Genomic DNA, 13,434 nt, shown 5'->3' with positions numbered 1-13,434 from the left:
ATTTGAACTGTGAAACAGGGCAGAAAATTCATCGCATGATTTTGCCCTTCCTTGAATTTAAGGAAGATGAAATCGACGCTGAAGCATATAATTGTGAAAGTGTAGTTTCGTCTGATGATGTGAATCCGACTTATATGTATGGTCTGGACAAAATCGAATCTTTTATAAAGTCCAAGGACCATAAGGACATGTTGAAAAACATTTTGGATGAAAACGATAAACTGAAACTAAGGACCGAAACCATACAAAAGTTTGATTCATTGAATGCCAACTTGAGCTCAGAAAATAAAATTGATGTTGAAAACGCGTCTGAGCTCAATGAGGATGATGATATGAGTGAAATTTCTGTAGCGGATGAAATCGACTGTTCTGAGTTTGTCAAGAGCGAACCCGAAAACCACAAAAATGTTATTTCCGAAAATTCTGTGGAGTTCGCTCGTTTGTCCCAAAATAAGACCCCGATTCTTGAAGAAAGGGTTGTTGTGTACCAATAGGTGAGAACAACACCAAATCAGGTGTATAAGGTCACAGGAGTAACCGAACATCAGACAGCCGAACTCACGGCCATAGTAAACGAAGATAATGCAGATGGCTGTGATGAATTTTTCTGTTCTGCTCCTATAGATAATGCTGACGAAACCGTTGGTCTGTCAGAGCAGACGTCATGGAAAGCCAAAGGCAGATTTGTGCCAGAGCCACTTAACAAGCCTGACAACTTCGATGTGCCAAGTACTAGTGGTACAAAATAAGTTCCTGTAGAAGAAGTCACTCCTTCAAGCGAAACATCATCAGTTCAAAGTGAACCGGCTGACAAAAAGCAAAAGCAAAAAGCCAACATCCACCGACAGCCGAAGCAAGTAAAGGATCAAAAGCAGCAAAGGAATCTGAGATACAAAAAGAATCTCTCAGAGCGAAAACAGATCTGGCGATCTCAAAACTCCCATTTTTCTTATCATGACAGAAAGTCAGAGAAAAGAGCAGTCAGACCGCAAGAAAGTAATAACAACCAAAGGGAAAGGTTCGGTTCAGAGAACACCAGCTACCGAAAGCATAGGTTTGGTTCCTAGAGAAAAAGCTACCAAGGTTCAAGGTTCGGTCCCACTAATGACCAAAAACAAAAGGGCCACCTAGAACCTCAAGTCAAGAAAACTTCTCAGTCTAACTTCTCTCGTTCTAATTCTTCTCAATCCCATTCTAAATTCAATTCTATTCAAACTCAAAATCCAAAATCTTCAACAGATTTGAAAGGAAAATCAAAGGTTTCCTCATTCAAGAATGATCAAAAGCATTCCAAGGCCCAAACGCCTAAACCTGAATCCAAACCAACTGTAACAAATGTTAACAAAAAGAAAGATGAAACAACTTTAATAAAAAGAACATATCTTGTTGACATTTCTCTTACTATTCCAGTTCCTGTGAAAGGCTCACGTGGACCCAAGAAACTTTGGGTTCCTAAATCTGCTTGATTTTTGCAAGTTATCAGTGACGAGCAGTTCGACGAAGAATGGTATATTGACAGTGGCTGCTCACGTCACATGACAGGGAGAAAGGAAGAGCTGAGGGAATTCCGATCTCTTCCAAACGGCGGGAATGTCAAATTCTGGAACAACTCATATGGCACAATAAAAGGTTATGGGATGATCACAAATGGAGACTTCACGATTAGAAAGGTTGCATACGTTGAAGGACTACAACATAACCTCATCAGTGTATCTCAGCTTGTTGGAGGTACCGGTCTTAAAGTTTCGTTTGATGATGAGGGTTCGGAAATAATAGAGAAGAAAACAAAAATAGTTATTCTCAAATCGGAGTGCAAAGGCAAAATGTTTCCTCTTAATCTCAAACCTATCAAAGGAAATCCAGCTATCTGTCTATTATCCAAAGCACATTCTGACAAAAGCTGGTTGTGGCACCGAAGGCTCTCTCATCTCAACTTCAAGGATATCAACAAACTTGTCACAGGAGGTCATGTTCGGGGTCTTCCATTGCTCAAGTTTGATCGAGAACATTTGTGTGCTGCGTGTGAAATGGGGAAGTAGAGTCGTCAAAGTCACCCATCCATTATAAACACTAAAGTCGTTGAACCACTTGAGTTAATTCATATTGACTTGTGTGGTCCATCATCTATTGAAAGCATTGGCGGTAGCAAGTATATTCTTGTTATTGTTGATGACTTTTCACGTTTTACATGGGTGTTCTTTCTGAAGCACAAATCTGAGGCAACTCTCAAGCTAAAGATGTTTATCAAGCAGGTTGAAGTGCAGCTGAGGAAAGTCGTTCGCAACATCTGAAGCGACAATGGGCTGGAGTTCAAGAATAAAGAATTTGAAGACTTTTTAGCAGAAAAAGGAACCAATCACAACTTCTCAGCTCCCTACACCCCTCAACAAAATGGGATTGTCGAAAGACGAAACCGATCTTTGTGTGAGGCGGCCCGAACCATGCTAAGTTTCGCTTCTCTACCTCTATATTTCTGGGCTGATGCTATTGCTGCAGCATGTTTTATGCAGAACAGGTCCTATCTCAATAAGCGTTTCACTCTTACTCCTTATGAGATCATCAACAACAGAAAGCCAAACGTCAAATTCTTCCACGTATTCAGCTCACGATGCTTTATCTTCAATTCTAAATAACATCGTAACAAGTTCGACGTAAAAGCCGATGAAGGGATTTTTCTGGGATATTCTCTCATTTCGAAAGCATACAAGGTTTTAAACAAGCATTCGAGGAAGATTGAAGAAACGTATTATGTGACTTTCGATGACAACTATGTCAAGAAGCTGAAGGCCACGGAAGAATCAGTTGGAGAAATCTTCTCTCAAACAGGCCAAGTCACAGCCTCGATTGCAAATTTGTTTGAGCAGTTTGTGGAGTTGTTCGATGAACCGAAGAAGGCTACTCTCTCAGATACCAATGCAGCAGACAACAAAGTTGATCATCTGAAGCAAATTGTCGATGACGCTGCCAAACGACTGGGTGAAGGTGAATCAGTTCCAACTGAATCTTCTCAGAACGGTGCTTCAGTTGAGGGGGAGAATCCATCTTCTTCAAAACAGCCAAGTTCACAAGTTGAGGGGGAGAACTCTTCTCCAGCTGCTCCCGAAAGCTCTACTGCACCCGAAGGTACTGTAGCTCCCGGAAGCTCAACTGCACTCGAATCTCCTGTAGCACCGGAAAGACATGATACACCTGAAAGCTCATTAGTCGAGGGGGAGAATGCTGATATGTTTTATGACGATGACAGTCAATCTGAATTACAAGAGAAGGTAAATGCTGAATTAGATCCATCCTATGATCCAAATTACCCTCCTCTTGTCAAATGGACTAGAGATCATCTTGTTTCCCAGGTTATGGGTAATGTCTCTAAAAAGGTCCTGACCCGATCTCAACTGAAGGCAAAGCAAACATCTTTATTTTCAAAAGTAGAGTTCTGTATGTTTAACTCTTTCGTCTCAAAAGTTGAACCAAAGACAGTAAACATTGCTCTTAATCACTCTGATTGGGTTCAAGCTATGCAAGACGAACTTAATGAGTTCGAAAAGAATAAGGTTTGGCGCCTCATTCCAACTACTGAAGATGCCTCAGTTGTTGGTCTCAAATGGGTCTTTAGAAATAAAATGGACAAGGAAAGCAATGTAATAAGAAACAAAGCTCGTCTAGTTGTGAAAGGATACTACCAGGAGGAAGGAATCGATTATGAAGAAACTTTTGCTCCTGTAGCTAGGCTGGAATCTGTTCGAATATTTCTTGCCTATGCTGCACACAAGAACTTTGAGGTCTACCAAATGGACGTAAAGGGCGCATTTCTAAATGGAGAACTTGAAGAAACGGTGTACGTGGAGCAACCTCCGGGATTCGTGAATGAAAAATACCTCAATCACTGCTATATTCTGGACAAAGCGGTATACGGACTGAAACAAGCACCTAGAGCCTGGTATGAAACGCTAACTAAGTTTTTGAAGATGTCCAAATTCAAACAAGGTTCGGTTGACCCAACCTTCTTTCATAAGAAGGAAGGTAACCACCTTATGATTGTTCAAATCTATTTCGATGATATCATCTTCGGCTCAACGAATCCTAGCTTAACGGCTGAATTCAGAAAGCTAATGGAGACTAAATTTGAAATGAGCTCAATGGGTCCTATTAACTTTTTCCTTGGCTTAAATATTAGACAGGGACCCGAAGGCATCTTTATTAACCAGGAAGCCTACACCAAGACTCTCCTTGCTAAATTCGGCATGATGGGAGACTCAAAGGTTAAAGTTCCAATGGCGTTCGGCACCAAGCTCACTCCATCCTTGGATAAGCCAGCAGTCGATATTACGCTATATTGCCAGATGATCGGTTCTCTAATTTACCTTACTGCTAGCAGGCCTGATATAATGTTTTCTGTTTGTTACTATGCTAAATTTCAGGCGAATCCTCGTGAACCTCATATGCTTGCAGTGAATAACATTCTCCGGTATCTGAAACGAACTACCTCTCTTGGCTTATGGTATCCATCCAACTCAGGTTTCTTCGTTCAAGCCTACTCAGATGCAGACCTTGGAGGTTGTGGACTAGACAGGAAAAGCACCACTGGAGGCTGCCAATTCCTTGACGGGAAGTTGGTTAGCTGGCAATCAAAGAAACAGACTTGTGTATCTATGTCTACAGCTGAAGCAAAATACATCGCAGCTGCCTCCTGTACTTCTCAAGTGATTTGGATCCAAAGCCAACTTCGGGACAATGGACTCAATATGAAAAAGATCCCAATATATTGCGACTCCGAAAGTGCAATTAGGATATGTCATAACCGAGTACAACACTCCAAAACTAAGCATATAACACTGAGTTATCACTTCATTAAGGATCATGTGGAAGACGGGAACGTCGAAATTCATTTTGTTCGAACCACTAATCAACTGGCCGACATCTTCACCAAAGCTCGTCCTGAAGCTTCTTTCAACAAAATTCTACAAGGGCTAGGAATGATGGAATCGGAGTCAGTACCAAAAATTACCTCTCAAGATCAAAAGTAAGAAGCGAAATAGACCGAACGTTCGGGTTCGGGTCTCTTGTATGCCAAAATGGACCGAACGCTCGGGTTCGGGTCTTGCTCTGGTGTACCGAAATAGACCGAATGCTCGGGTTCGGTTGCATCATCTGATCTTCGTTTATCACTCAAAGGTAGTTTCCTTGGTTGTAAATCTTTTGTATTATTTTTCCAAATTCATTTTTCTTATTGTCAAAATTCTTTTCTTTTTCAATCTTATTTTTTTTGGCAACCAAATTAGACCGAACGCTCGGGTTCGGTTCCAACATTTTTTTTGTATTCATTTTTTTTATGTCTTATTTTTTTTTATTATCAAAAACTCCAAAATATTTTTTATCCTTTTATTTTATTTTTTCTTTTTCTTTCGTAAATTCAAAAATTCCAAAAATATTTTTTTTATTTTTTATTTTGGCTCTTATTTTTTTGTATGTCTCTTTGTGGGTAAATCATTTCACTAGCTAAGTGTCCCTAGAAGCATGCTGTTGTATGTGTCCAAAGCCTCATCTGATTCTGAATAAAAGCCTTACTGACTTGGTACAAACAAACCCTGTCTTCCCAATTAGGCTCTCATATTTATTCTAATCATGAGCTACCTAACTCTCTTCTCACATGAGATAAGAGTTTTCTGCTTAGTCCCTATTTTTCATAGCAGAGGTACTTTGGGTTTCTTTACACCATCTACATTACTTTTCTACATCTCATTCGCTTCACAACCGAACCTCCTCCAGTAGCCCAAGCCTCCGGTTCCGGTGTAAAAGACAAGGGCAAAAACATTGCTAAGGAGAGTGATGAAGATGATAAAGAGACGATTGTCGACATTTTGAAGCGGCAAAGTCGAAACAACGAGGCTGACATTAATGCTCGTGTGGCTAGAGAGGCTGAAGAAGCCGAAAGGAAACAGAAAGAAGCCCACGACCTTCTTGAGAGCAGGAAAACTCTTTTTCCTCCGTGGACTCTTGAGAAGCTGATTAAAGAAGCCATCGAAACACCAAGTATCTTGTGGCTAGAACCTGTGATCTCTTTAGATCGTTCTAACACTGTCGACTCGCAGTTCGACATGCCACTGACCCGAAAGGCGTTTGTTTTTCATGCCTTTGCCAACATTGCAGAGTTCCCTAATCCTCATTCACAGGTTGATCGGGACTTAGTAGAATTTTATCTGAGGGCAGCTCAACCTCAATACCAAACTTGGAGCGCTCAGAAAATTGTCAATGTTCGGGTCCTAAAGCCGTTCAGGGAAGGTAACTTCACCAACGTTCGGTTCAAGGTACTATGGGGATCTGCCAAGACCGAACATGCCATCTCACTTGCAGATATTCTCAACCTTAATCCCCATGATTGGATTATCTTGCACAACATCCTTCTTACAAACGAAGCTGAATATGGTCCGATCATCGACCACTTTAAGAGGATGCTTGTATGCTATATCATGGAAGTTGCTTTGATGGATCAGGAGATAGCGAGCGTATTTAAGAAGAAGCCTACCATATCTCCTGTTGGCTCTGCCAGTGATCTCAATATGATGCAGATGGGAAAAATTAACCCAAAGAGAAACTCTGTCATGTTTACCAGGAACGAAGGACAGAAATGTCTTTTCGCCTTGGCAGACAAACATCTCTACACCACTGCCTGTTTCGAACACGTTTTGGGGATCATCCATCGATGCAAGCAGAACACAGCGGATGATGTAAAGTACTTTGATGATATGATTCAATGGCACATTCGGTTCAGACAGACTATCCTGGCACTGATCTCACGTCTGTTTGATACAACAAAGAAGGTTCCCGCTGCTGGCCCAAGCAAGAAGAAGAAGTAGTCTCGCTCCAATTTGACGCAAAGGGGGAGATTGTTGGGTCGTATATAGTGTTGCGTCTATTGGGCTCGTTAGCTAGTCCAATATGTATCTCTGGTATGGGCCTGTCCATCCGTGAGTTTTGTAGGGTTTAGTATAAATAGGTGCTTGCATGCATCTTAGAAAGAGAGGACGATTAGTAACGATTAGAGATTTATTCTTCAGATTATTTATTGTTCTTGTTTTGTAACCCTAGAATCCTATACAGTGGAAGTTCTTAGTCAGGCTCTGCTGAGGATCGAGTAATCTAATCATTCGACACATTTTGATTCATACTTGTGTTTTGTTTACTGTTTTTACGTTCATCGCATACCTGTTACAAAGATCTAATCGATCAAAGAGTTAATTAATAACTCATCACCCATGTTGCATTTTGTGTTATATTTGAGGTCCAAAAAATGTGTATTTAAAAAAAAAGAAAAAAAAGAGAAAATCGGATCAGATTTCGGATCGGATTAAACCGAATCGGATGCGGGGCTCGGAAAACCGGTCAAATCCGGTTTGAAACCGGTTCAGATTAAAGGTTGAATCGGATTCGGCGTGACATCATCAAACCGGATCGGATCAGGTCTTTGTGCATGTCTACTTACAATCATGATTCTCAAGAACGAATGCAAAATCTCAAGGATTCTCTCAGGCAACTCCACAAAGGATCTTCTACTGTTTCTGAATTTGGTCGCAAGTTCAAAGCTGTCTGCGACCAACTTGCTGCAATTGGTCACCCAGTTGATGAGCAAGATAAAAGTCATTGGTTTCTCTATCACATTTAGACAGTGCGTCCATACAAAAAAGAAACAGACTTGTGAAGAAGAAAAGCGGTGGAATAACATCAAATGTAATAACATGAATGATGTGGAAACCTTTGAAATTAAAATAAGAATAAGAATAATGAAGAGCACTATTCCAACATATCAAAAGAAGACTTTAAATCCATAGTTAAGATTTAAGCAATAATGTAATATCAAAAATAAGGTAAAAAAAATAAAAAAAAAATAAAGGAAATGCGTGGGCAATCAACCGGTGAATACTCCGCATGTATTGTCTCCGACTTGCATTTCTTCTAATTACTTAACTAGTTGTGAGACCCGTATAATATACGGGTTAATTAAAACAAAATGTTAAGTACGAACGATTAAATAGAAATTTTATTTGAATTTAAAATTGAAATAAGTGAAAAATTATGAGAAAAAAAATATGCAAAGAATAAATTAATTACAATTATGAGTTTAGTGTGTACTAAACAGGTTAATTATAACAAAATATTAAACAAAAAGGTTTTAACTGTAAATTTATTTGGAACTGAATTTGAAATTTAAAATTTGATAGTCATTATGGTAGGTTTAATTTATGGAAAATAAATTAATGATATATTGAAAATGAAAATTAAAATAATAACAAGTGGAAAATAATATTTCAAATTATGACAAAATGACATGTGGCTAATCTTATGAGAGAAGGACATGTGACAAAGTCATTTTCATTTATTAGAGTAGAAAATTCTACCCATAAATAGAAATGTCGTCTACCCTTAATGCTATGGAATGACAAAAAAAAAAGTGTATATTACTTAAACAATCGGTTGCATACCTTTAATTTGTTTTTTTTTTTTTTCTTTGTAGTCATTTTACCTAGAGAGGAACTAAAAATGTTAGAAATACATCTAATAAGGACATTAATTGTTAAAAAAAAGAAAAAACAAAAACAAAAACAAAAACAAAATATATCAGCCAAAATTAAAAATGAAATATACCAATAGGAAAGAGATGTAGACAGTTTTTGGTCCAAAGGTATTTTAGAAAACTTGCTTTTTTTTTTTTTTTATTTATGTGGTATTTGAATTCTCAGACAATTTTTAGTCAAAAGGTATTTTAGGAAACTTGTCTTTTTTATGTAGTATTTGAATTTGATTAGATTTTCTTTTCCACTAGCCATAGTAGAGTAGGTTTCCTTTGTGATTAGTATAAAAATAGGTTCGTGTAGATTAAAGTTTTTAACTCTTTTACCTTTGAAAATAAGAGTATTCTTCCGGTATATTTTTGTTTTCCCCTTTTTCTATTAGAACTTAGAGGAACAGATCCTAAAATTTTTATTAATATCATCTATGACACACTCTCTTTTGAGTATTTGGAGCATAACATACCGTAAAGAAATGTTGTAAACTGGTACCTACTTTTTATGAATTTAACAAAACAACTTGTATGCAAATATATCCAACAAATAAAAAAACCCATTCTGCGTGAAAAGAACACAGAAACACCAAATTACAAATGAGAGAACCAATAAAAGCATCACAGCTTTATAATCTTTTTCTGTGATTACGTTTTACTAAAAACGTTAACCATATTTATAGGTAATATTATTAAAGTTGGAAACTTATCATGAAGTTTTACTAAAAAAAGTAACGATATTTATAGGTAATTTATTATTGAAGTTGGAAACTTAATATGAAGTTTAATGTAACACGACACCAACAAATATTACATATGCCAAATTTAATTGTCATCAATATTGTATTCACACAATTTTAATAACAACTCAATTCAAAATAGCAGAAAAACTGAAAAAGTACATGGGATGGAGATTCTCAAACTTGGACAACGTTTTTCTGAAATTTTAAACCCTAAGCAAAAAAATAATTACACTTCAGTACAACAATAATCAAATATAAATATTAGAGTTTAATCACATGGCAGTTGGTATTGATTACACTCTTCCTGATTAATCAGTCAATATGAATGAAGTTCTTGTTTAAACAGCAAACAAACGCACATTATTACCTCTCTTTTATCTGGTAAGGCTAGAGAACGCGAGCCACTCAAACCAATTTGAGGTCCCTGTTAATTCTCAATGGATACAATCTAAGAAAAGCAAACATTCAAAGTACTATAGTTAAATTGCTCTAATGATGAACACATACATAGTTTTCATTAACCATTCGTAATGGTCATGGTCTGGAATAGGAACCTGAGACATCAACAACGTAGGTGGAAGCGGAAGCGGAAGACAAAAGAGTGGTACCGAAACACAATTTAAAAATGAAGCATGGGATGAACTACTAACCTCTTCTGAAGAATCGAAGTCACCGGAATCGAAGCAGGGGAATCAACAGTCGGTGGAACCCTAATCTGAAAAGAGAAAAGAAATGAGAGAAGAAGATTCTAAAGATGGTAAGGAAAAGCAGTGGAAGACATAAATCATGTTAATATATCGTTTTAAATTGAGGATTTTGGGGTTTTAAGGATCTGCATACGCGTCTTTGCTGATCTTCTATTTGCTCTGCGGATTCTTTATTGCTCTGCGGATCTTCTATTCCTCCTTACTCGAACGCAGAAGGAGAGTAGGGTAGTCGATTCGCGGAAGGAAGCTGCGGACGTCGATTCATGATCGGAACGGACACAAAAATGTCGCGGAGAGCTCGATTTGCGGAGCAACTGCACTCCGATGTGTTATCCGATGGATATGGAACTCAAGTAATATTTCAACTTTTTTCCTAATCTTTGTATAAACTTGGAAGTAGAAATTGATTATATAAATTGGAAAGTGATAGGTTAAATGTTATATATAAACATTTATGTTGGTTAGGGTGTAAGGACGGAGTTTGTGAAATAAGAAATCGATTTATCTTATTCTTTTCGTCATGAACAGATCCGTAGAGGTCTTCTGCTCGAGAGCATATTCGCAGAGGAGCCCTCTGCGGAACGATGTATGCCTCTGCAGAAATGTAGTTTTTTTTTTTTCGATTTTCTATAATTATTATCTTTTAAAATGGACCATTTAATATTGAGATCATTTTATATTGATTATATGTAAATTAATATTAAAATCGATTTCCAATTATTTATGTAATTTAAAAAAAAACATTGAAAATTTCTATAATTATTATCAAAATGGACCATTTATATAAAATTTATAATATATATGGGACCATTTCTATAAAATTCTATAAATTTATTTTTAAAAAGGACAATTTATTTTGAAAGATAATTATTCACGTAGACCATTGTATAAAAAGTTATAGAATAAAAACTTTATTTTTATTGCATAAAATTGGTAAAAAAAAACAATACATACAAGTACAATGCTATAAAACTAAAAGTATAATGCTATTTAAAGTTACTTTTCAGTACCATTTTTCTAATTTTGGCATATATGTTTAATCTTTTGCAGCATAGTTTGCGTGGATAGCCTGCAGAATGTACTTTTAGAGGGGCGTTGGGGACTATATTTAAAAAGTTCATTACAAAACTAAATAGTAGGCGAGTTGAATTATTTTGAGAGACAGCTTTTGGGATGTTCATTGGTATGCCCACCCCTAATGGTTAGCTGATGCTCTGTCATTTGATGATGTTGAATGAGGTTCGTGATGTAGAGGTAGCCAGGGCTGGGAAGTTTCGGTTCGAGTTACAAGGCAGGGTAGTTGAATATGGTGAAATGAAATTTTGTTTGATTAACGGTTTGAGATTTGGACCGTATGTTGTTATAATAAATACAAAAGTCAGCACAAGTTCAACATTAAGGAATTGGCTGTTCCCTAGTGTGAGAGATGAATATTTACGGATGAAAGATTTAGAAGGGTACATAAAAGGGCTAGCATTCTCGATGTGTAGCGATGAGGATGCGGTAATGGTGTTTTTGTTGAGGGGTCTCATAGGACGAGACAATAATACGTGCATTCTGCCGACAATGTATGAGCTAGCCGATAGTCAATATAATTGGAACAGGTATTAAATTTGTTATTTATTATTTATTTATAAATACTTGATGATTTATATTAATTATAATGAGTACGATAGGTTTGTGTGGGGTACGTATTTGTGGAGGTATAATGAAACACAATTACGATTATAGTTTGGTAAAATGTATAGATATCTACGTGATAATGAGAGTGTGGGCTACACGAGGATGATGAAGTATACGGTTACCAGTTTTCAACTTCCGTTTAAGGTTAGTTTTAGGTGCAATTACTTATATTTTTTAAGTGCTTATAAGTTTGGACAAATCATAATTTTTTGTCGTAATACTAGGTATAGATTTTGGAGACATTTCCAGAAGCTTTGAGGTTTGTGCATCACACAGAAAATGAAATTCCAAGAATGAGGGCATGGAGAATAAAAACACCATTATCTCTCGAACAATGTTTACGTATATTAGACGTTTCAGTGGTACAATTATACATTCCTTATATTAATTATATATAGTTAAAAATTACAACAATTTTATATACTTACATTTAATTTTCTAATTTTGCAGGAAAATAACATCCCACGTGTTTTTGAAGCAACGCCTATTGAGATCCATTTTCCATTCTTTGTGCGTTACGTAAATTGGACTCTAGACAAAGTTCAGTCGCCACCGCAACAATAGAGTCCTCCTAAGGAGCAGTCTCCATCACTGCAACAACAGAGTCCTCCTAAGCAGCGGTCTCCATCACCTCACCTGTTTAAGTTTTAGGAAGCAGACTACAACTCAGGCTCTCATTTTCGAGGAGCAGATTACACCTCAACCTCTCATTTTCAGGAAACACACCACACAGAAGACAATAAAATTGACAAGTTATTGGGCGTTGTTACTCAATTAAAAACCAGAATCGAGCACTTTGGGAAGAGAATGGATAGTTAGGAAAATGATAAACAATTTGGTGTGAACGATATGAAAAATGTGGATGTGGGGGAAGCATTTTTTCGTCGTTTGGATCCCGAGTCAAGTCACACGTATGTGCAGACGCCACCGCTTGTTGTTGTAGTTAAGGATAACACAGTTACACCGTTAAAAGGGCGGGTAAAAATGAAATCGGAATTTTGTAGGGAGCCTTACACACAAGTATAAAATTAAGTAATTACTATTTATATAGTATATAATCGTTCCAAATTCATTAACATATTGATTTTGTAGGTTCCGTCGACGGAACCATTCAATAACAGAAAAGGGAAAAAACTATAGAAGTCCAATAATGTAGAAAAAAGACCATTACTATTGGACATTTATGCAGATAGTGATGAAGAATTTTGGAAATTGTGGGGAAAGAACATGGGAGAGGTATTTTAGGAGCATAGACTTTTAAGAGGTATTGAGATGAATTGAGAATTTTGATCAAGTTTACTTGGTATTGGCTCTGGATGGTTGCTCTCTGAGATAACATACATCCCTTATTTTATATTACAAAAGTGTTGGATAATTAATTGTACAAAATGAATTTTTTTTAACATGCAACATTTGGTTATTTGGACGTCCCTGCTCAAGGAAATAAATCCGTCGACCGGTAGGTGGACGATTATTAATCCTAAAGGCATGACTTTGAAACCTGGGAAACAACATTATTTGATGCGTGTAGCAGCCGGGATGGTTGATAGACCACATTGGAAGCATATTGATCGGGTTAGTATATATATATATATATATATATATATATATATATATATATATATATATATATATATATATTAAAATATGTATATATCTAATAACTTATCATTTTTTTTGAAGGTTTTAATTCCCATCAACATACCGCACTTGCATTGGTATTTGGCTAATTTGGATATCCTTACAT

At 36.8% G+C, this 13,434-nt stretch overlaps 1 long non-coding RNA gene across 1 annotated transcript; it reads left to right on the top strand.

The window, feature by feature from the left end:
- The first annotated feature begins 11,509 nt into the window (after nt 1-11,509).
- Nucleotides 11,510-12,987, top strand: LOC145074289 (uncharacterized). Its single transcript, XR_013691782.1, has 4 exons — nt 11,510-11,608; nt 11,753-11,831; nt 11,912-12,049; nt 12,138-12,987. It is a non-coding gene; the product is annotated as an uncharacterized LOC145074289 (long non-coding RNA).
- The last annotated feature ends 447 nt before the right edge of the window (nt 12,988-13,434 follow it).

Source organism: Lactuca serriola, chromosome 9 (genome assembly GCF_051521515.1).
Source record: "Lactuca serriola cultivar US96UC23 chromosome 9, Lser_US96UC23_V15, whole genome shotgun sequence".
NCBI lineage: Eukaryota > Viridiplantae > Streptophyta > Magnoliopsida > Asterales > Asteraceae > Lactuca > Lactuca serriola.
Note: the sequence above shows the minus strand (reverse complement) of the source record. Positions and strands in the feature narration are given on the sequence as shown.